Here is a 21,280-nt window from a genome sequence, read left to right on the forward strand (position 1 = left end):
AATCACAGCCACAAAATAACACTTCTGTTTTTACACTTATACTATCAATATATGTTATGTGCATCATTTAAAATATAAACAGAATGTTTGCTTCATAAAACAATTTAAAAAGGGAAACTTATTCTTTAAAAATAACAGCTAAGTAAAAGAAGTCAGAAAAAATAATACCATACAATTTAATGTATCAAAAATTCCAGAAACTGCAAATTGATCTATGGTGATAAAATGCAGATCAGAGGTTGCCTGAACACGAGTAGGCATATGTAGGAAGGGGCAGAATGAAGAACAGATGGATATGGTTATTACCTTGATAGCAGCAATGATTTCACAGTTCTACATTCATATAGTTTGGCTCCGTGTCCCCACCCAAATCTCATGTTGAATTATAATTCCCAATATTGGGGGAGAAACCTGATGGGAGATGATTGGATCATGGTGGTGGATTTCCCCCTTGCTCTTCTCATGATAATGAGTGAGTTCTCATGCTATCTGGTTGTTTAAAAGTGTATGGCATTTCCTCCTTTGCTCCCTCTCTGTTTCAGAGATTTTTTTAGGTAGCCCTTCCCATCACAGGCCTGGAGACCTAGGAGGAAATAATGGTTTCCTGCTGCTCTGTGAAATAAACACCTTTATGTCCAGGCAGAAGTCTGCTGCAGGGGCTGAACCCTCATGGAGAACCTCTACAAGTGCAGTGTGTGGGGAAAATGTGGGGTGGGAGTCCCCACACAGAGTCCTCACTGGGTCATTGCTTAGTGGAGCTGTGGGAAGAGGGCCACTCTCCTTCAGACCTCAGAAAGGTAGATCCAGTTGCAGCATGCACTTTGCACCTGTAAAAGCCTCAGTCACTCAGTGTGAGCCTGTGAAAGAAGCTACAGGTGCTTTACCCTTCAGAGACACAGAGACAGAATGCCCCAAGGCTGTGGGTGCCACCCCTTGCATCAGCATGTTCTAGGGGTGAGACATAGAGTCAAAGGAGATTATTTTGGAGCTTTAAGATTTAATGACTGCCCTGCCAGGTTTCTGACTTGCATAGGGCCTATAATCCCCTTTGTTTTTGCCAATTTCTCATGTTTCAAACGCGAACATTTACCCAATGCCTCTACCCCCATTGTATTAACATATAGAAAGTAACTATCTTTTTTTTTTTTTATTTTATAGGCTCACAGGGGGAAGGAACTTGCCTTGTCTCCAATGAGACTTTGAAGTTACACTTTTGAGTTAATGTTAGAATGAGTTCAGACATTAAGGGACTGTTGAGAAGGCATAATTGTATTTTAAAATGTGAGAAGGACATGAGATATGGGAAGGAGTGAAATAATATGGTTTCACTCTGTGTCCCCACCCAAATATGTTGAATTATAATTCCTAATGTTGGGCGAGGAACCTGGTGGGAGGTGATTGAATCATGAGGCTGGATTTCTCTCACTCTTCTCATGATAGTGAATGAGTTCTCATGAGATCTGCTGGCTTACCGCTGTATTGCATTTTCCTCTTCGCTGTCTCTCTCTCTCTATCCTGATTCATTTTGCACACAGTTTTCAAACTGCATTAGAGTTTTTTGAGTCAGGTTTTCATGCACTGCTGTATTTAAGAAAACTCTCTGTTGATATTTCTGTCTTAAATTGCAACAAGTACATATTAATTTTATGAGAAATGACATTTTTATTATATTTTTCCCAACCAGTAATATGTCTGATATTTTAGGCCTTATTTATGTCTTTTTTAAAATTTTGGATTTCATTCAGAATCATACTTTTTTATTTTACATATAGAGTTTATATATATATGTATATATGTAGCTTGAATTTTAATGATATATTTTCATTTCCATTTGTAACTATTAAACCCAAGTATAAGAAATAAAAACTTCATCAAAATCAATATCAAATCATCTTAATATTTTGTAAAATATTTTATTTGGCCTTTATTATGTTCTAAAAAATTAATTTTGTCCTTTCTGAATATTTACATTAATTTTTGTTCCTTAAAAATTGACTAGGATATTTGAAACAAAGCTTTATAATTATGGTGATCCTCCTTTATTTGTCTTAGTGGTAAATAATTCCATTGGCTTCATGTGGTAGTAAATCAGAATACAATAGATGATACACAAGTTATTTCTTTTTGAATTTTTCCAAATTTCAATAACTTTTCTGGTACAAGTGGGTTTTGGTTACATAGGTGAATTACATAGTGGTGAAATATGAGATTTTAGTGCACCTGTTGCTTGAGTAGTTGAATGTTGTGTCAAATATGTAGTGTTTTATCACAAAGTCCCCTACTAACCTCCCCCTTCTGAGTCTACAAAGTCCATTATACCACTCTGTATGCCTTTGCATACCCATAGCTTAGTTTCCACTTGTAAATGAGAACATACAATCTTTTTGGTTTTCCATTGTTGAATTACTTCATTTAGAATAGTAGCCTCCAGCTCTATTCAAGTTGCTACAAAGTACATTATTTATTTTTATGGCTGAATAGTATTCCATGATATACACACATATATATGCACATACATATACATATATGCATATTATATATACATGCATGCACATAGGTGTATATTTGCGTATATACACATACATACATGTATACATACAAGTGTGTTTATACATATATGCACATACATATACATATATGCACATGCATATACATATACATACATATATGTATGTATGTATATGTATATCATGGAATACTATTTGTATATATCATATATATGTATCAAATTCTTTATCCATTCATTAGCTAATGGGCACTCAAGTTGGTTCCATATCTTTGCAACTGTGAGTTGGACTGCAAAAAAATATGTGTCCATGTGTCTTTTGCATATAATGACTTATTTCCCTTTGGGTAGATATTTAATAGTAGGATTGCTGGATTAAATGGAAGCATTTACTTTTAGTTCTTTAAAGAATCTTCATATTGTTTTCCACAGAGGTTGTACTAATTTCTATTCCCACCCATAGCATATAAGTGTTTCCCTTTTCACCACATCCACACTAACATCTATTGTTTTTTGACTTTTTAGTAATGGCCATTCTTGCAGCAGTAAGGTGGTGTTTTACTGTGGTTTTAATTTGCATTTCCTTGATAATTAATCATGTTGAATACTATTTTCATATATTTGTTGGGCTTTTGTATATCTAAGGAAGGCATTTCTGTTCAAGTGATGGCAAGTGAGTATTTCCTGAAAAGTCAACTGAGACGTTTACCAGTCCAGGTAGAGAGGTTACTTCTTGTCAGGAGATTACATATGAAACCTGGGCAAGTCAATCATCCTCTCAGCCATGTGGAATAGTCATCCATTATGTCTACCTGTCAAATCAGTATTAGATAGCCAGTCCAAAGATGAATTCCAGGGATCTGTTAAGGACAGTCACTTATCTATAGCGCTAAGATGCTCTCATGTCAGCTATTAAGACTTCTTAACTTGAATAGAAAATGATGGTCAGTTCTCCAAGCTCTGTCTGGGACAAACCTTTCTTATGCTTCTGAGAAATTGGTTCTAAGGTCACATTATTTCATTTGTGGAGATGACACAGTGGGCAACTGAAAGAAACACAGAATAATGAACCCAGGTTTAGTCCAATATATTCCCCAAATACCCTTGTTGACCTTATCTTTTAAAAATTTAAACATGAAGTAAAACAAAAGTGAAAAACAGACTCATTGTATTTGCAGAAAACACAAGTTAGAAATTAAAACTTTTGGAGAAAACTTGTTAAAAATATCAAGCTTAAGTTTAAACATAAACATATTCTAAGACATCTAATAATGGAAATGTTTATTTTAAAAACATACATTTTAAAAATACACAGCTGTGGTTTTTTAACCATTTTGGTATGTATTTCAATATTATAGGGGTGTGTTGTGTGTGTGTGCATGCACATACATGTAATTGTGTATATGTTTGCAATCATATAACTAATGTGTTTATAAAAAAATCTCCATTCTAAAGGAATCGCATCACAATATATTCCAATACTTCAGAAATTTTTAATTTTAGGGAAAATTGAGTATCAACCAAAAAAGATAGTTATAGGTATACCTCAGGCACGTTGCTCCACATGGTTCCAGACCAGCACAATAAAGCAAATATTCAAATAAAGCAAATATTCAAATATTCAATACAGACGTTCACCTAATTTCTTTCTTTTTTTTTTTTTGTTTCTAAATACATATCAAAGTTATGTTTATGCTACTCAGTCTGCTAAGTGTTTAAAAACATTCAGTTTGCATACAACATTATGAATTAAGTTCACCATCTTATATGGGTATGGTTCATAGTGCCCCAACACAACTACAAATGAACAGTGAAAATACCTTAATTTAAAAATATGGTATTGCTAAAAAAATGCTAATGGTTATCTGAGTCTTCAGCCAAATTATAACCTGTTTGCTAGTAGAGAGCAGTGCCTCAAAATTGATGGTTGCCTCCTAATCAGTGTGGGTGTTTCTGAAGGTGGGGTTTGCTGGGACAATTTCTCAAAATAAGACAGCAATGAAATACGCTGCATCAATTGATTCTTCCTTTCATTAAAGATTTTTCTTTAGCAAGCAATGCTGTTTGATAGCTTTTTACCTACAGTATAACTTCTTGCACTATTGCTGTCTATCCTCTCAAATTCTGCTGCTGCTTTATCAACTATATTTACATATTAATAATACAAATACTTTGTTTTCATTTCAACAATGTTCACAAAATCCTCACTAGGGGTAGATTCCATCTCAAGAAACCACTGTTTTCCTCATTTACAAGAAGCAACTGCTCATTTGTTCAAGGTTTATCATTAGTTCGCAGCACTCCAGTTTCTTCTTTAGGTTCCACTTCTAATTCTGGCTCTTTTGGTCTGCAGTTACACCCTCCAATGATGTATTGAATACCCTCAAAATAATCCATGACAATTGGCATCAACTTCTTTCAAACTTCAGTTAATATTGATATTTTGACGTCCTTCCGTGAATCATAAATGTTGCTATTGACATCTAGAATGGTGAATCTTTTCCAGGTTTCAATTTACTTTGCACAAGTCCATCAGAGGAATCATTGCCTATGACAGCTATGGCCTTATGAAATGTATTTCTAAAATAATAAAAGTTGAAAGTAAAATTACCCCTTCATCCATGGGCTGAAGAATGGATGCTTTGTTAACAGGTATAAACACATTAATCACCTTACACTGTTTCATAAGAATTCTTGGGTGACCCGGTGCTTTGACAATGAGCAGTAACGTTTTGAAAGGTATCTTTTCTTCTGAGCAGTAGTTCTCAACAGCAGGTTTAAAATATTCAGTAAACCATGCTGTAAACAGATATACTGTCATCAAGGCTTTGTTGTGTCTCATTTCTACAGCACAGGCAGAGTGGATTCCTAAGGGCTCTAGGATTTTCGTAATGATAAATGAGAATTGGCTTCCACTTAAAGTCACCAAGTACATTAGCTCCTAACAAGAGAGTCAGCCTGTTTTTTGAAGCTTTGAAGCCAGGCACTGGCTTCTCCTTTCCAGTTACAAAAGTTATGGAACGTAGATTTTTCCAGTATAAGGCTGTTGTTTCTACATTGCAAATCTGTTGTTTATTGTAGCCACCATCATAAATTACCTCAACTAGATCTTCTGCATAATTTGCTGAAATTCTGCATTAAGACTTGCTGCTTCTCCTTGCACTTTTATGTTATGGATACAGCTTCTCCCCTTAAACCTCATGAAACAACTTTTGCTCGCTTCCAGTGTTCCTTCTACAGCTTAGTCACCTCTTTCAACCTTCATGGAATTTAAGAGCATTAGGACTTTGCTTTGTATTAGGCTTTGGCTTAAGAGAATGTTGTGGCTTGTTTGATCTTTTATCTAGAGCACTCAAAATTTCTGCATATCACCAATAAGACTGTTTCATTCTCTTACCATTCCTTTGTTTATTGGAATAGCAACTTTAATTTCCTTCAAGATCTTTTCCTTTGCATTCACAGCTTGGCTAACATTTTTGGAGATGAGGCCTCACTTTAAGGGTACCTTGGCTTTTAATATACCTTCCTCACAACACTTAATCATTTCTAGCTTTTTATTTACATTGAGAGACTTACCCTTTTACTGGAAAACACTGAGGCCATTGTAGGACTAATTGGCATGACTGAAATATTGTCATGTCTTAGGGAATAGGGCAGCCCAGAAAGAGGGAGAGTGATGTGAAACTGGTTGATTGGTGGAGCATTCAGTATGCATACAACATTATGAATTAAGTTCACCATCTTATATGGGCATGGTTCATAGTGCCTCAACACAACTACAAACGACAACATCTATGATCAGTCACAGATCACCATAACAAATATAAAACTAATGAAAAAATTTGAAATGTTGTCAGAATTGCCAAAATGTGACAGAGGGACACAAAGCGAGCACACGCTATTGAAAAAAAAAAAAGTTCATATGGTCTTGCTCCATGCAGGGTTGCCACAAAATTTTAATTTTTAAAAAAATGTAGTGATTTCATAGTACTATAAAGCAAAGCACAATACAACAACGTATGCTCATATATCAGTAAAGATGGATTATATTTGTCTGGGGTAATTATTAACTCCAAATCTTAGGGTTTTAAAACAGTAAAGAGTGCTTACTTTGGTGGTATATACAAAAATGTGAATGTACAGAGAATATTAGCATGGCCCTTGAAGAAGGATGACACATATTTGTGAAATATTTCATATATTTTTGAAATATCACACTGTACCACAAAATAGGTACAATTATTATGTGTCAATTAAAAGTAATAATAAAAGCAAAAAGAAAAAGATTAATTTTTTCATCATTTACAAAAAAATATTTATTTCTAAATTTTCTGGCTCTCACTGCTGCACAGTTCAACTAATTATATGTTTTATGATGCCCTTTTTCTGATAATCAGACTCTTGAAAGAACTCCTTCTAGAAACATGATCAGTAATCATAGAGGGAGGGAAGGAAGACCATGGCCACCAGTGCACTGACACTTGAAGGTCCTACCAGAAGTAACTGATGGAGCTTCCAATTGCATTTTACTAGAAAAAATAAACAACTTAGCTAAACCTTACGTCTAGTGAGTTAGGAGGTACAATCTTACCTCATGCCTAGAAATAAAGAAAAATACAATTTTTGCACTTAATAATTCTTACCATCATCCACCCTTCAGCTCATCAAACACCATTTGGTTCATCCTCTTTTCCTCATTCAAAATACACTCATCTCCAAAGAGGAAGAAGAAAAACAAAAAGAAAAAGTTTCTTATAGTGAGAGTATTAAGCTCAATGTCATGGACTTTTGTGTAATATGTGGCAGTTTTGATTTAAGAAAATCTCTTCATTAAACTCAGATGTGGCTTGTTTTGATGCAGATTTCTGTGAGTTAAAATGACAAATTATGTTGTACACACACACACCCCACAATACACACCCATGAGAGGAACAGAAACACAATAACAACGACAGAAACTGCCATTTACATGTCAGAGGAAGAGATATCAAAATACCTAAAAAAGAAATCAAGAAAACAATCCCATGTACTATAATGAAAAACAAAGAAGGTATACAGATTCCTCTAGACCTACAAAAGGTTACATATTGATAAATCCATCGTATTAGTCAAGAACATTATAAGTTGAGCCCTTCTAAATCAGGATTATCTGTATTTAGGAATAAACTTAACAAAGGAGGTGAATGATGTGTATACTGAGCACTATAATACATTGATACAAAAATTAAAGGAGACACAAACAAATGTAAAGATATCACATACTTATGGATTGAAAGAATTAATGTTGTTAAAATGTCCACACTACAGATTTCACAGATTCAAGGCAATTCCTATCAAAATTCTATTAGCATTTTTCAGAGAAACAGAAAACAATCCTAAAACTTATGTGCAATCAAAAAGATCACAAATAGTCAAAGAAATTTAAGCAACAAGAACAAAGCTGAAGGCAAACATCACCTCATTTCAAATAATGTCACAAAGCTATAGTAATCAAAACAGTGTGGTACTGGCATAAAAAAAGATGCAACAGAACACAGCAAAGATCACAGAAACAAACCCATATATATTCATTCAACTAATATTCAACAAAAGGGCCAAGAATACAAAATGGTGAAAGAACAGTGTCTTCATTAAATGTCATTGGGATAGCTGGATGTTCAGATGCCAAGTAATGAAATTGTTCCCTTATATCATACACAAAAATCAATGCATAGTGGATTGGACTTCAATGTAAAACCTGAAACTGTAAAAATTGAAAGAAAACATAGATAAAAAGTTATTTGGAAAAAACATTTTTTTGGATATAAACCAAAAGCACAGGCAACTGAAGCAAAAATATGTGTGACTACATCAAACCAAAAAGTTTCCACACAGTAATGGAGGTAACAATCAGTAAAATGGAAAGAAAACCTATGGAATGGGAGAAAACATTTGCAAATTATATATCTAATAAAAGCCTAATATCTAAAATATATAATAAAGTTGTATGTGTATTTATGTACACACACAAAACTCAATAGCAAAATTTAATAATAATGACCTGATCTAAAAATGAGGAAAAGACCTGAAGAGACATTTTCCCAAAGAAGACATACAAAGGTCTGACAGGAATATAAAAATTTACTGAACATCAGAAATCATCGAAAAAATGCAAATCAAAATCACAAAGAAATACAAACTCACAACAATTAAGATGGCTTTTAGAAAAAAGACAAAAGATAACAAGTGTTGTTGAGGATGTGGAGAAAAATGAACTTTTATACACTGTTGGTGTAAATGTAAATTGGTATAGCCATTATGCCATTATGAAAAATAGTATGAAGATTCCTTAAAAAAATTAAAAAATATAACCACCATATTATCCAGCAATCCCACTTTTGGACGTGTATACAATGAAAATGAAAGTAGCATGTTGAAGACATATCTGGGGTCACATTTTCATTGCCGTATTATTCACAATGGTCAAGATATGGAAACAGGAATATTATTTTGAAATTATTACACAGAAATATTATTTAGCCTTTAAAAAATCCTGTCAGTTGTGACAACATGGATGAACCTGGAAGACATTAGGCTAAGTGAAATAACCTGGACACAGAAAGACAGTGCTGCGTGATCTTACTGGTACGTAGAATTTAAAACAGCCAAATTAAATGTTTGCACAGTGGTTGTCAGGGGTTAGGTGTATGAGGGAAATATGAGGATTTGGGTCAAAGAGTGCAAACTTTCATTTATAAAATGAATATGTTCTGACAATCTAATGTGTAGCATATTGACTATAGTTGACAATAATGTATTTCATAATTGAAATTTTCTAAGATTAGATTTTAAGAGTTCTCAACAAAAAGAAAAATGTTAATAGTGAAATGATGTATAGGTTAATTAACTTGATGGGGTATCATTTTGCAATGTATGTGTATATCAAAATATCACTTTATATACCTTCAATATATACTATGTCTATTTGTCATATCTTTTAATATAACGCTTCTGCATCAATTGGAATTATTCCTCTAGGATTCTAATCACATAACTAGATTTTTTCAGTTTCTCCCATATATCTCTCATATAACTGCTTACGTTTTCCAACTTTTTGTCTTTCTGTGCTTTAACCAGAATATTTCTTTAAGATCTCTTTTCTGGTATACTAGATAGGATTTTTAGCTGTGTATAATTTGATACCAACTCAAACTTCAAAAATTCTTACGGAACTAATAGTTTTAGGTTCCAAAATGTTTGTTTGATTCTTTCTTTAGTGAGATTTCAGCTACGCATGAGATTTTTCAAAAGTGTCACTTATTTTTTTGAAGTATTTAGTGCAGTTATTTTAAAATATTGCTTCTAAAACTGTGTTTTCAGTATTTTCCCCTACAGTTACACATTTACTATTTACATGGATGCTGCATTTACATAATATGCTACAGTAAATTCCTAATTTATTGCTGGCAAAATTTTATCAGCTTTTTGCCACTGCCTAACCTGGAAGTTCATTTTGGTAAACTACAGAAACAGTTTTCTGACCACAGTCCACTTTGATCATACTCCAATACTATATGTGATATGTTATTAGCAATCACAGCTCTTCACCACTGGAGTCAACTTCTATTTCATTCAGGATAAACTAGGTTGTACTGTAGCAATAAGCTGTAAGGTATAAATCACTAAAAAGAGCAAAAGTTATTTTTCACTCATGCTACATGCATATTATCAGATAAATGGGATTCTAATCTTTTTTAATTTTCATTCCTAGACCCAGACTAGCCAATCAGCTACTATTTAGAAACTTGTTGATTGTTATAGTTCCAAGAAAAAGACTCTGACAAATTACATACTGGCTCTTAAAAATTCTTCCTGGAAATTAAAATATATTTCCGTAGATATTTTATTAATGAAAACATATTACCTTGCCTAGAAAGTGGTTAAGTTAAAGCATATTATGTGCCCAGAGACAGAAAAATTAGAATGTCTTCAGCACCCTAATTTCTACTTGAAATGTTGTGCTATGTAGATTCCAAAAGCTAAATCCTGATTCTCTCTCTCTCTCTCTCTCTCTCTCTCTCTCTCTCTCTCTCTTTCTCTCATGCACACAGACACACAATTTCAGGTTAGATATTGTAAAAATAGCCAGAAAGACAATGAAATCTTCTAAAATAAAACTAAGTCCAATTTCGTAGTCAAAAAGGAGTCACTACATAGGTGCAACAAATTCTCTTTGTTTCTTTCTTCCTTCTGTTATCTGGTAAACACTATGAAGAATATTTTCTGTTTAGCAATGATAGAGCACCTTTAATTAGAGCAATGATCTTGGTGCACACATGTAGAAAAGCTAGATGAAATAATAGGTGTATATGTTTCAGAGAAATCCAGTGGCAAATAAGGCCTGAGCAAGAAAACACACTGTAGTGAAGAAATCCATATAATGAGGTGCTAATGTTCTGAAGGTGATTTTTCCCTAAGTGTGTTTGTTGATTATAATATGGAAAGATTCTGAGAATCTATGCAGAAGTCCTAAGCAGTTTGTTATAAGCAACAAATGAATCAGCAGAAGTTTTAGCTCTTCCACATCCTGGAGAAATAAAATTTTGAGTTAAGAAATGACAAGGCAGTCAGCACTTGGGGTGGGGGAGAAGCAAACGATCTTAGGGATAATAGAAGTCTGGGAAAGTAAGTCAAATACTTTATGAGTTTTCCCCATGAGACATTTGGTTAACTCTTATACAAGGTAATTATTAAGGATAAGAATCAAAACTGTAAGACACTGAAAGAAAAAAACAAGTTCTCCGCAATCTTAATGATACTGAGGAGTGACATTTGAGTTCAGACTCCGCCAGGATATAAACCTTACCAAATGCCATATTAGCTCTAAATTCAGGAGGGTTACTTAGGAGAAATAGAGACAGCCAGATAAATCTTTAAAACATGCTACCAAGCCTCAAATCAGTTTTCTGATTGAATGGAGATGATACAGTAACACTTTATATTTCTAAAGAAGCAACATTTCTGTTGAGGAAAATAATGTCATAGATAAACTTAACAGTTATTCACTCATAATGTCTGATTTCAAGTGATAAATTGCAAGTTACCAAGAAACAGGATCAAGGGTAAAAACAGACAATAGGAAGAGACAGATTATCCATTATTTATGTTGCAAAAGATGGAGAGTAGCTGTAATTAATGTATTAAAGGAAATAAAAAGAAGCATGCAGATATTTAGGTGATAATTAGACCTTAAATATATATATACACACACACATATATAGTATATATACACACATATGTGTGTATATACATACGTATATACATATATATGCACATATATGTATATGTATATATATGTGTATATACATATATATACACACACACATAATTCTAGAACTGACAAGTGCAATATTTGGAATTAAGAATTCAATAGATGGACATAACAGAAGGTTTTTCATGGAAGAAAAGATAATAGGCCAACTACAAAGCAGATAAATAAAAAAATAACAATCCTAAGACACAGAGAGCAAAAATTATAAAAATATTTGATTAAAAGAGCCAAATATTTATCAAGCAAGCAGCATAAGCTTTTCATAGAAGTGTATGTTGTCTCACAGTAGGAGAAAAATAATGTTGTAGATAACAATGTTCAAAGACAGAACATCTGAGAAATTTTCAAAGATTTCATTAAAACAACAAACCATAGACTCAAGAAATCTTGTGAAGTCAAAACAGAAGAAAATTTAAACACAAAAACATACAAAATCACACTTTCAGAGCCTATTTGTAAAATTTCTGAAACCAAATATTAAAATTAAGAAAACATGGCTTTTTTATTAAGAAAACAAAAACTTTACCATTTTCTTTCTGTGGCATTTAAATATATGCGACTACAATTTTTTTGACAACAATTTTCTGTGAAAAATACGGACTTTCCTATTATTTGGCTACTACTTTACATTTTAGAATATAAATCAAATGTTACAGTAATAACTGTCCAAAAGAATTAATTTAGAATTGAAATGCTATTCTTTCAGAGTTTTATGATTATTAAGACTGTGAACATTTGTTCTCTGAGTTATACAGTAGTCCCTTCTTATCTACAGGGAATATGGTCCAAGACCTTCAGTGGATGCCTGAAACCATGGATAGAACTGAATCCTATATAAACTATATTTTCTCTTACATGTACATATATTCCTACATATAGTTTACTTTATAAATTATACACAGCAAGAGATTAACAATAATAATAACCAATGGAACATTTATAACAACTTTATGAATGTGGTCTCTACCTCTACAAAATATTTTATCGTAGTTTACTCACCCTTGTTGTGGTGGGTCGATCTGATAACTAAGACTAAAAGATAACTGTGTACTAAAAGGTCAGGTAGCATACAGCATGGACAATAAACAAAGAGATAATTGACTAGTGGGCAGAACTGAGTGGGATGGTGTGGGATTCTGTTGTACTACTCAAAAACGCACAATTTGAAACTTATGAATTATTTCTGGAAGTTTCCATTTAAAAGTTTTAGACCGTGGTTTACTGCAGGTGACCAAAACCACAGAAAGTGAAGGAGGAAATAAGGGAGATGGGGGGCTACTGTACTGTATTTTTGACAATCTTACATACACATTGATCTATATTTCAAATACCTGGTTTATTGTTTACTGGAAAATGAAAAAAACACATCTATTAAATTGACTTTCAATAGCAGCAATTTATTTTGGTTAATCATCTCTGAAAGTTAATTGAAAACTCTGTAAAAAAATAAATAAGTCAGTGATGGAGAATATTTTAATTTGTAGTCTTGGGGCAAACATCAATTGATTGTAAACAAAAAATTCTTGGAAAATAACTCATGAATTAAATGTAAAATGTCAAACAATGGTTATATGTATGAAGAAAGTTTTTCCTTTTTTAATCCTTAAAAGTAAAAAGACACTTAAGAGTGTATGTAAAATAAAGATCAGTGTTTAAAACCAATAGCATGTAACATTTTCTAAATTTTTACAATGATAAATAGGTCCTTCTTTAAAATTGAATATACCACCCTTTGGTTTAAAAATGATATGTACTTGGCTTCTTTTTTTTTTTTTTTTTTTTTTTTTTTTTTGAGACAGAGTCTCGCTTTGTCGCCCAGACTGGAGTGCAGTGGCCGGATCTCAGCTCACTGCAAGCTCCGCCTCCCGGGTTCAGGCCATTCTCCTGCCTCAGCCTCCCGAGTAGCTGGGACTACAGACGCCTGCCACCTCGCCCGGCTAGGCTTCTGTGAATATATTAGAACATTAGCTAAAATTTGTATACTTGTAAATTCAGTAGTATTATCTAAATAAGTAAAACAATAACAACTGTCTTATAGAACTTTCAGTTATTCTTATCAATGGCATAATAGTAAAAAATGCAATGTCCAATAATTCTTCATATCTCTTATTTTATAAAATAGTTTCAGTGTATTATCATAAGCATGCTCTTCAAAGCAAGTCATCTAAAATATCCTAGACTGATCCTTTAAGTAATGTTAATTATATGGCTGTGGGTATATTTTTTCAATAACGGATGATATGAGGTATTTACCTATACTTTTCACCATATAATTAAGGCTCTAATTATAATATTCCATAGAAATATCATTAAAAGCCATGCATCCTCTAAAAATGTTTAAACTGTTCATGAAAAAATAATTTCAAATATCTATAAAAAGGGGCCATTTGAAAATTGGCAAAGAGTGATAAAAAAGAGCTGCAGAATGCAATCATTTTTTAACTACCATTGTGTGTGACAGAGTTTGTATGCTTTCCAAAATTTGAGCTGCGAGGCCTGCCAGACATGTTTGCAGGAATTTGGAAAGGAAATCTACCATGTTCTGTATTCTTGGCATGGGCATGAAGAAAGTTTTAAAGAATAAAATTTGGTCTACTTCTATACATTTGAATTCAGCAATAACAATTTCAGCAATAACGATTTCAAGCAAAAACTTAACTTTAGGTTTCAGCAGTAACAGCTTCAAGAAAACTTAACTTTAGGTTAAGTAAAAAAAAAAAGTTATATTTATTTGAATTTCAGTATCATTTTCAAAGTTGTTCTCTTTCTGAAAACTTACTTGAAAGTTAATATTATTTGTTAATATTATAATTTTTTCAAGTCATATATTCAATGAATCCCTGTGTTTAAAATATTGTACGTTTTAAAAGCAGGTTGTATGGTAGAAATGGCATGAAAAGCAGCTCTCGTGCTGAAATTACTAATGAATAAAATAGAAATTATTGTTAACTTTTGACAGTAATATTGGCTTGTTACGCCCAATGTGCTCCACTGATTCTGAATACATTTTTAAAAATTCAAATGATTATTAATTAACAACTATGTTACATAAGGTTATTCACAAAAATACTTGATTAAAAAGTCATAGACAATAATTGTACAGTATAGAATTATAGAAATAATTAATCACTTAATCATTTTGCCTAGTTGGGGAAAGCCACAAAATAAAATATGTAGAAGACAAAATCTGTGATTCCTGAGGGTTAAAACTGTCTAACATTCTTCTTTCTTTAAAGATAAAATGAATTGCTTAAGAGAACTCTGAGGAAGGTCAAAATCATCCATTTTGAGGAACTGAAACTAATTTTAACTTACAGTGATATTATCACCAACTGGATACTGAAATCTGTACTTCACATATACATTTACATTTCATTTCTACTTAAGGTTTGATATAAGTCCATTACCTTTAGCAAGAATGGTCAAATTTATTAATTTGGCCAACTATCACAGAACCATTCACATAAAAACTACCAAGGCAGAATTTGTCTATACCTTTAAAAAGTTTTAATGAACTACATGAATAGTATAACCCACTGAGGGATAAACCAGATCTTTCCATTTTACTAATAAGAATGAAATTTTGTAATGTAATTTTATCCTTAAAATAGATAGCTACATGCAATAATAATTTGCTAACTATCTAGCTAGCTAGCTAGCTATCGATTGATTTATCGACTTATCTATCATCTATTCCATTTTCCCAGCTTATGGCAGATACCCCTTACTTCTCAAAATCCTTTGGGAATTGCCTCTGTTGGAAAGAACGTCCTCATTAAAGGGCATGTTCCTTTCTCAGATTGGCCTTTATCCAGTAGCTGATCTATGTGAGGTGAAAATGTCTTGATTTTTCCCTATTTGGGACAACTTTGAAGAGTCATTCCTGCTCCAGAGTCCCTTGTAGGGTTGGTGGAAGCTTTAACTGAGAATTCCATTTTAGAGTTCCCAGGGAAATCAAACTGAGAGACCAAAACTTGCAGTGTAAACTAGTAATTTTCACACTGCATAGTAAGTTCTCAGTGACTCTCTACAAATGACCAATTAAAAATTCTAACTATATGCCTAAGAATAAACACACTAGTGCCTTTTTTCTGTCTTATACTTTTTTGCATGTTAGATACACATTTTAATAATCAGCTAAACACTTTAAGGGACAAGATCGTTAGGCAATATTGTATAGATTAGTGGTGTATATTTCTTCCTGAAGAGCACTGAAGCTACTGCCATAAAATAGGAGACTGTAATGTTTTGATTAATTTTCTTATAGCTTGAAAGCATAGATTTTTCTCAGCACATGTCATCACAATCAGATAGTTCCTTTTGAAAAGTACTTGAACAATGGCATAGTGACATGCAAGCATGCTTCAGAGAAAAAGGCAAATTTTATTTTAGCAACTTTATTGTTGTAACTTTTCTCTGAGCACTCAAAATACTATTTGGCTGAGTCATTCAAGTGGTGTCACGTTTCTATTATTCTTAAAAGAAGGTCTTCATTCCAGTTATGAAAAGAATTTACAAAGTAAAACACACAGTCTTTGACAAACTCCAGAGTATTCTAATGAATATTTAAGGCTTGATCTGAGTAGATAATTCCAATTTCTATACTATAAGTTCTACAGATATTATTATTTGTTAATGTAAACCAAACCTTTTTTGAACTGATTAAATGTATTTTACATGTAAGTATTAAATGCGTACTTGAATTCTGGAAAACATATGGAAGTCCTTAATGTTTTTCACATCTTACTAGACATGGGGAATAAAGATGAATAGAATGGACTACTTGTCTTCCAGAATCTCAATTCGGTAGGTGAAATTTTCCTAATTAGTATGCTGAGATTAAATGAGACTTTTCTGCTTCCCACTTCCTCCCTGTTTTGAGGGTCCCCAACTAAATTGAGGTTCCAGTGCAAAAGTACAAGAGTGGCTAGCAACCCTGTCCTAACGAGAAATGAAGGGGAACTGGACATGGTGTTTTCTGGTATGCCTTTCATAGAATACTTCTTTTACCTGGCAAATGGATTCATGTCTGTTTGTCCGACCTATGACCATGGCATCTTTCATCAGGGAAAGTTGATACTGGTAAATGCCCTTGTGGCTCTTGCCTGACCCATGTCGGTTTACACATGCTTGATTACCGCTCTGGTGCTGGGATCCTGACTCTGTGGTCCCCATCTCCAGCATTCTGGAAAACAGCGGCCTGGAGCAGTCCCTTGTTCATTCAATAAAGGGTACAAATTCAACACATCACCACAGTAGGAAGCAAGTTAAAAGATTTTTACTTTCAAACCCTGGGCAAGTAGGACATAGTCATGAGATAGTCATGAGGTCAGTCCCCATCTTGGGTCATAAGAGGCAAGAATGAAGAATGAGCAGACGGTGAGAGAAGCATGTAGCAACTAGCAACATACATGTGTATACACATATTTACATATATATATATATAGTGTTGGACACTTTAAATGGCAAGAGCAAACACTTAAAATGTCCATTTAAAGGAAGGGTTAGGAAAGCAGGAAATCAAGTCTGCTAGTGGGAAAGGTGCTTCTAAATTCTTATCTCTGGCCACTGACTTGAGCCATTAGGGTGTGCTGCAAACATGAAAACCATTTTAAGGGTGACTAAGTCCATTCCTTGTATGAGAAAATTAAACTGATATTTCAAATAGAGTCCAAGGCAATATAAAATTATAAAAATTCACTACACTCCTTCTCTAGGGTCAAGCATAAATCAAATTAAGGTGAGCTATAGACACTTTTAGCATAAAAATCATACTAAAGATGCTCAAAGGATTACTAAGCAGGGTAGAATGTTACAAAATCTTTTTGTAATTTTTTGTAATTTTTGTAATTTACAAGATTATTTTGAGGTCTTGACCAGAGAGAGAATCTAGTGGAAGTGACACTGATAGCAAAGGGCAGACAAATCAATATTGATTATTTAAGTGTTCTCATTGTCTCTTTAAAGGATTGTAATGCACATCTCAAACCCAACTCACCAAATTTTTAAAATATATTTCCAGATGCTTCGGTTTTTGCTTAATCTAAGGAAATTCTGTTTGCGGCACTGAATGTACTACCCTCATCCTACCCAAGATAATGTATTACTTTGTGGCATTATCAAACAATTTGTAAGTTTCATCTCTCTAGTTAGTATAAAGTGATAAGACAACATATAAGAAATGTATTCAACTTAAAGGTTTTGAGCAGGTCACTGAAAGGAAAAAAAATTAAAGTTAGGCCTTCAAAGAGGACTCTCCTTTTTCTAACTGAACTAGGTGATAAACAGATTTCTCGGGCAGAGGCTCCAGCATAAACAAAGAGAGGTCAGAAAAATGCTTTCCAGAAATACCAACTGTCAGGATTGTAAGGCAAGTGTGTTATTCTAAGGCTGCAGTATCTGAGTAGGAATCTCAAAAGATAATTTGGTGACAGATTACAAAGGGTCGACATCTTCAATTACTTAGCCCTGGAGGATTTGCCAAAAGCCCTATACCAATCGTCTGCATTTTCATCTAGAGCTCCCTGCTGGGAGGATAGTTTGCAATCCGGTCTGATGGCAAATTGCTTGAGTTAGAACAGATATTGAGCACAATGAGCATGAGTAATTCACTTTTCTGAAACGACAAGTATAGAGCAAGGTTAAGGAGTGGAGGAAAGCTTCAGAGTAATCCTCCAGCCATCATGGACATGGAGCATGGTTGTTACCAGAGGCATTTGTGTTTTAAGTGTCAAAGGAAGACTGTGCAATGACCAATGTAATATTCAGTGAGTGTTTGAGAAGGAAGGGGAAGGGATAGAGGCTTTGGAAAGTACAGCTTTAGGAACAGCCCTGATTCTCCAGCTTCACATACTCCATCTGTCCCTTTAACAGCTTACTATGTTTATCATATTGTCTAGTCTCCCTTGGGATTCTTCTAATTTTACTCTGGCTTTTTAAAGTTTTTTTTTTTTTTTTTTTTTTTTTTTTTTTTTTTTTTTTTTTCCATTTCTCTTTTATAGTCTTCTTTCACAAAGAAAACAATCTCATTAGGTTAAATTTTAATTCATCTAAAAATAATGATCACAATTGTTATCTCTTCTGTGGCAACAATGTGAAGTTTTGCTGCTTTCTCCCCCCTACTCTTGTTCCTTTCAGTTTTAGCACTTCTGCAATGATGCTTCAGTAGGTCCTTATTTATTCTTCATCATGGAGAAAGATTTTCAATGAACAGCAGTTTTCACAAGGTGTGTGCGAGACTAGAAGGGTAAGGGAGAGGTCAAGGATAGATGACTTTCACACTCCAAATGTTCTCTTCTGGCTGTCCTACAATATGGTTATTTGCGTGAGTCTTGTAGCCTGCCCTCATGCATCTTGCACAAGCAAACTGTACAAAAGAACTTTTGCCCCCTGTATAGTCACCCGAGGCTCTATGCCTACTGTAAACAAAATATACCATTTTTGATCTGAAAATGTGTCCGTCACTGTTAGGAAATATACATTTCGTGAACACTTGCCAAAATGTGCTGCTGGACTTTCCAAAGATGACTCTTTCTCTTCCGTCTGCTCTACCCCTTTCTCAGCTGCTATTGTCAATCCTTAGATTTATTTCATAGTTGTCAGGTTATATATTTTTCTTAGTCTTACTCAAAATAGACTCTCTGTTTAATGTTTCGTTTTCCTTTTTGCTTTCCGGTGGCTTTCCGGAGGAAAAAGGGAAAGTGATGATTTTTATAGTTATGTTATCATTGGAAGTTCTGACTTAAATTTTTTGTTGGCTTAGTCTCTTTATCCTGAGAATTATATGCTTAATCTTTGACTGTGATTGTAGGTTTGTTTATGTTCTCATTTTTCAAATTCTTTGTATACATATTTTGAGGCTACATTATTAGATACATAGAGATTCATGACTATCTTCTTTGATGAATTAAAATCAATTAGAATTGTTATCTATATGTCAAATTGTTAAGGTATGTTTTCATTAAACCATTAATGCTCTTTTGGTTAAGTCTATTCTATCTTAGATGGCTACTCATACACCAGTATGCCTTTTCTATTTTTTATTGTCTAACTTTTGGTTTTATTTTCTTTAAACCAGTAAATTGACTCATTTTATTTTTATTAAAAGACTTGTTGTGTTTGAATAAGTGTTAACATGACATCTTTTTCTTCTGCAACTTATTATTTTTTCTTTTTTCTATACTTCTTTTCCTTCTCCTTTTCTTCTCTCTATCCCCACTGTGCTAATTAAAACTTACGTCCCTGGGGGTGGAGCAGGATGGCTGAATAGGAACAGCTCCAGTCTCCAACTCCCAGCGTGAGCGACACAGAAGACAGGTGATTTCTGCATTTTCAACTGAGGTACTGGGTTCATCTCACTAGGGAGTGCGGGACAATTGGTGCTGGTCAGCTGCTGCAGCCCAACCAGTGAGAGCTGAAGCAGGACGAGGCATCACCTCACCTGGGAAGTGCAAGGGGGAAAGGAATCCCTTTTCCTAGCCAGGGGAACTGAGACACACAACACCTGGAAATTGGGTAACTCCCACCCCAATATCATGATTTACCAAGGATCTTAGCAAATGGGCACACCAGGAGATTATATCCCACACCTGGCCGGGAGGGTCCCACGCCCACAGAGCCTCCCTCATTGCTAGCAAAACAGTCTGCAATCTAACAGCAAGGCAGCAGTGAGGCTGGGGGTGGGGCACCCGCCATTGCTGGGGCTTAAGTAGGCAAACAAAGCCACTGGGAATCTCGAACTCGGTGAAGCTCACAGCAGCTCAAGGAGTCCTGCTTGTCTCTGTAGACTCCACCTCTGGGGACAGAGCACAGTTAACAACAACAACAACAACAACAACAAAAGCAGCTGAAACCTCTGCAGATGCAAACGACTCTGTCTGACAGCTTTGAAGAGAGCAGTGGATCTCCCAACACAGAGGTTGAGATCTGAGAAGGGACAGACTGCCTGCTCAAGTGGGTCCCTGACCCCTGAGTAGCCTAACTGGGAGACATCCCCCACTAGGGACAGACCTACACCCTACACCTCACACGGTGGAGTACACCCCTGAGAGGAAGCTTCCAAAGCAAGAATCAGACAGGTGCACTCACTGTTCAGCAATATTCTATCTTCTGCAGCCTCTGCTGTTGATACCCAGGCAAACAGGGTCTGGAGTGGACCTCAAGCAATCTCCAACAGACCTACAGCTGAGGGTCCTGACTATTAGAAGGAAAACTAACAAACAGGAAAGACACCCACACCAAAATCCCATCAGTATGTCACCATTATCAAAGACCAGAGGCAGATAAAACCACAAAGATGGGGAAAACACAGGGCAGAAAAGCTGGAAATTCAAAAAATAAAAGCACATCTCTCCCTGCAAAGGAATGCAGCTCATCGCCAGCAACAGATCAAAGCTGGACAGAGAATGACTTTGACGAGATGAGAGAAGAAGGCTTCAGTCCATCAAACTTCTCAGAGCTAAAGG

The 21,280-nt window shown here is 34.4% G+C and overlaps 1 non-coding gene across 1 annotated transcript; it reads left to right on the plus strand.

Moving 5' to 3' along the window:
• Positions 1-6,610: 6,610 nt before the first annotated feature.
• Positions 6,611-6,712, plus strand: LOC126944824 (U6 spliceosomal RNA). The gene has a single exon (XR_007722203.1). It is a non-coding gene; the product is annotated as a U6 spliceosomal RNA (small nuclear RNA).
• Positions 6,713-21,280: the final 14,568 nt, after the last annotated feature.

The sequence above is a fragment of the Macaca thibetana genome, chromosome 1 (genome assembly GCF_024542745.1).
Source record: "Macaca thibetana thibetana isolate TM-01 chromosome 1, ASM2454274v1, whole genome shotgun sequence".
NCBI lineage: Eukaryota > Metazoa > Chordata > Mammalia > Primates > Cercopithecidae > Macaca > Macaca thibetana.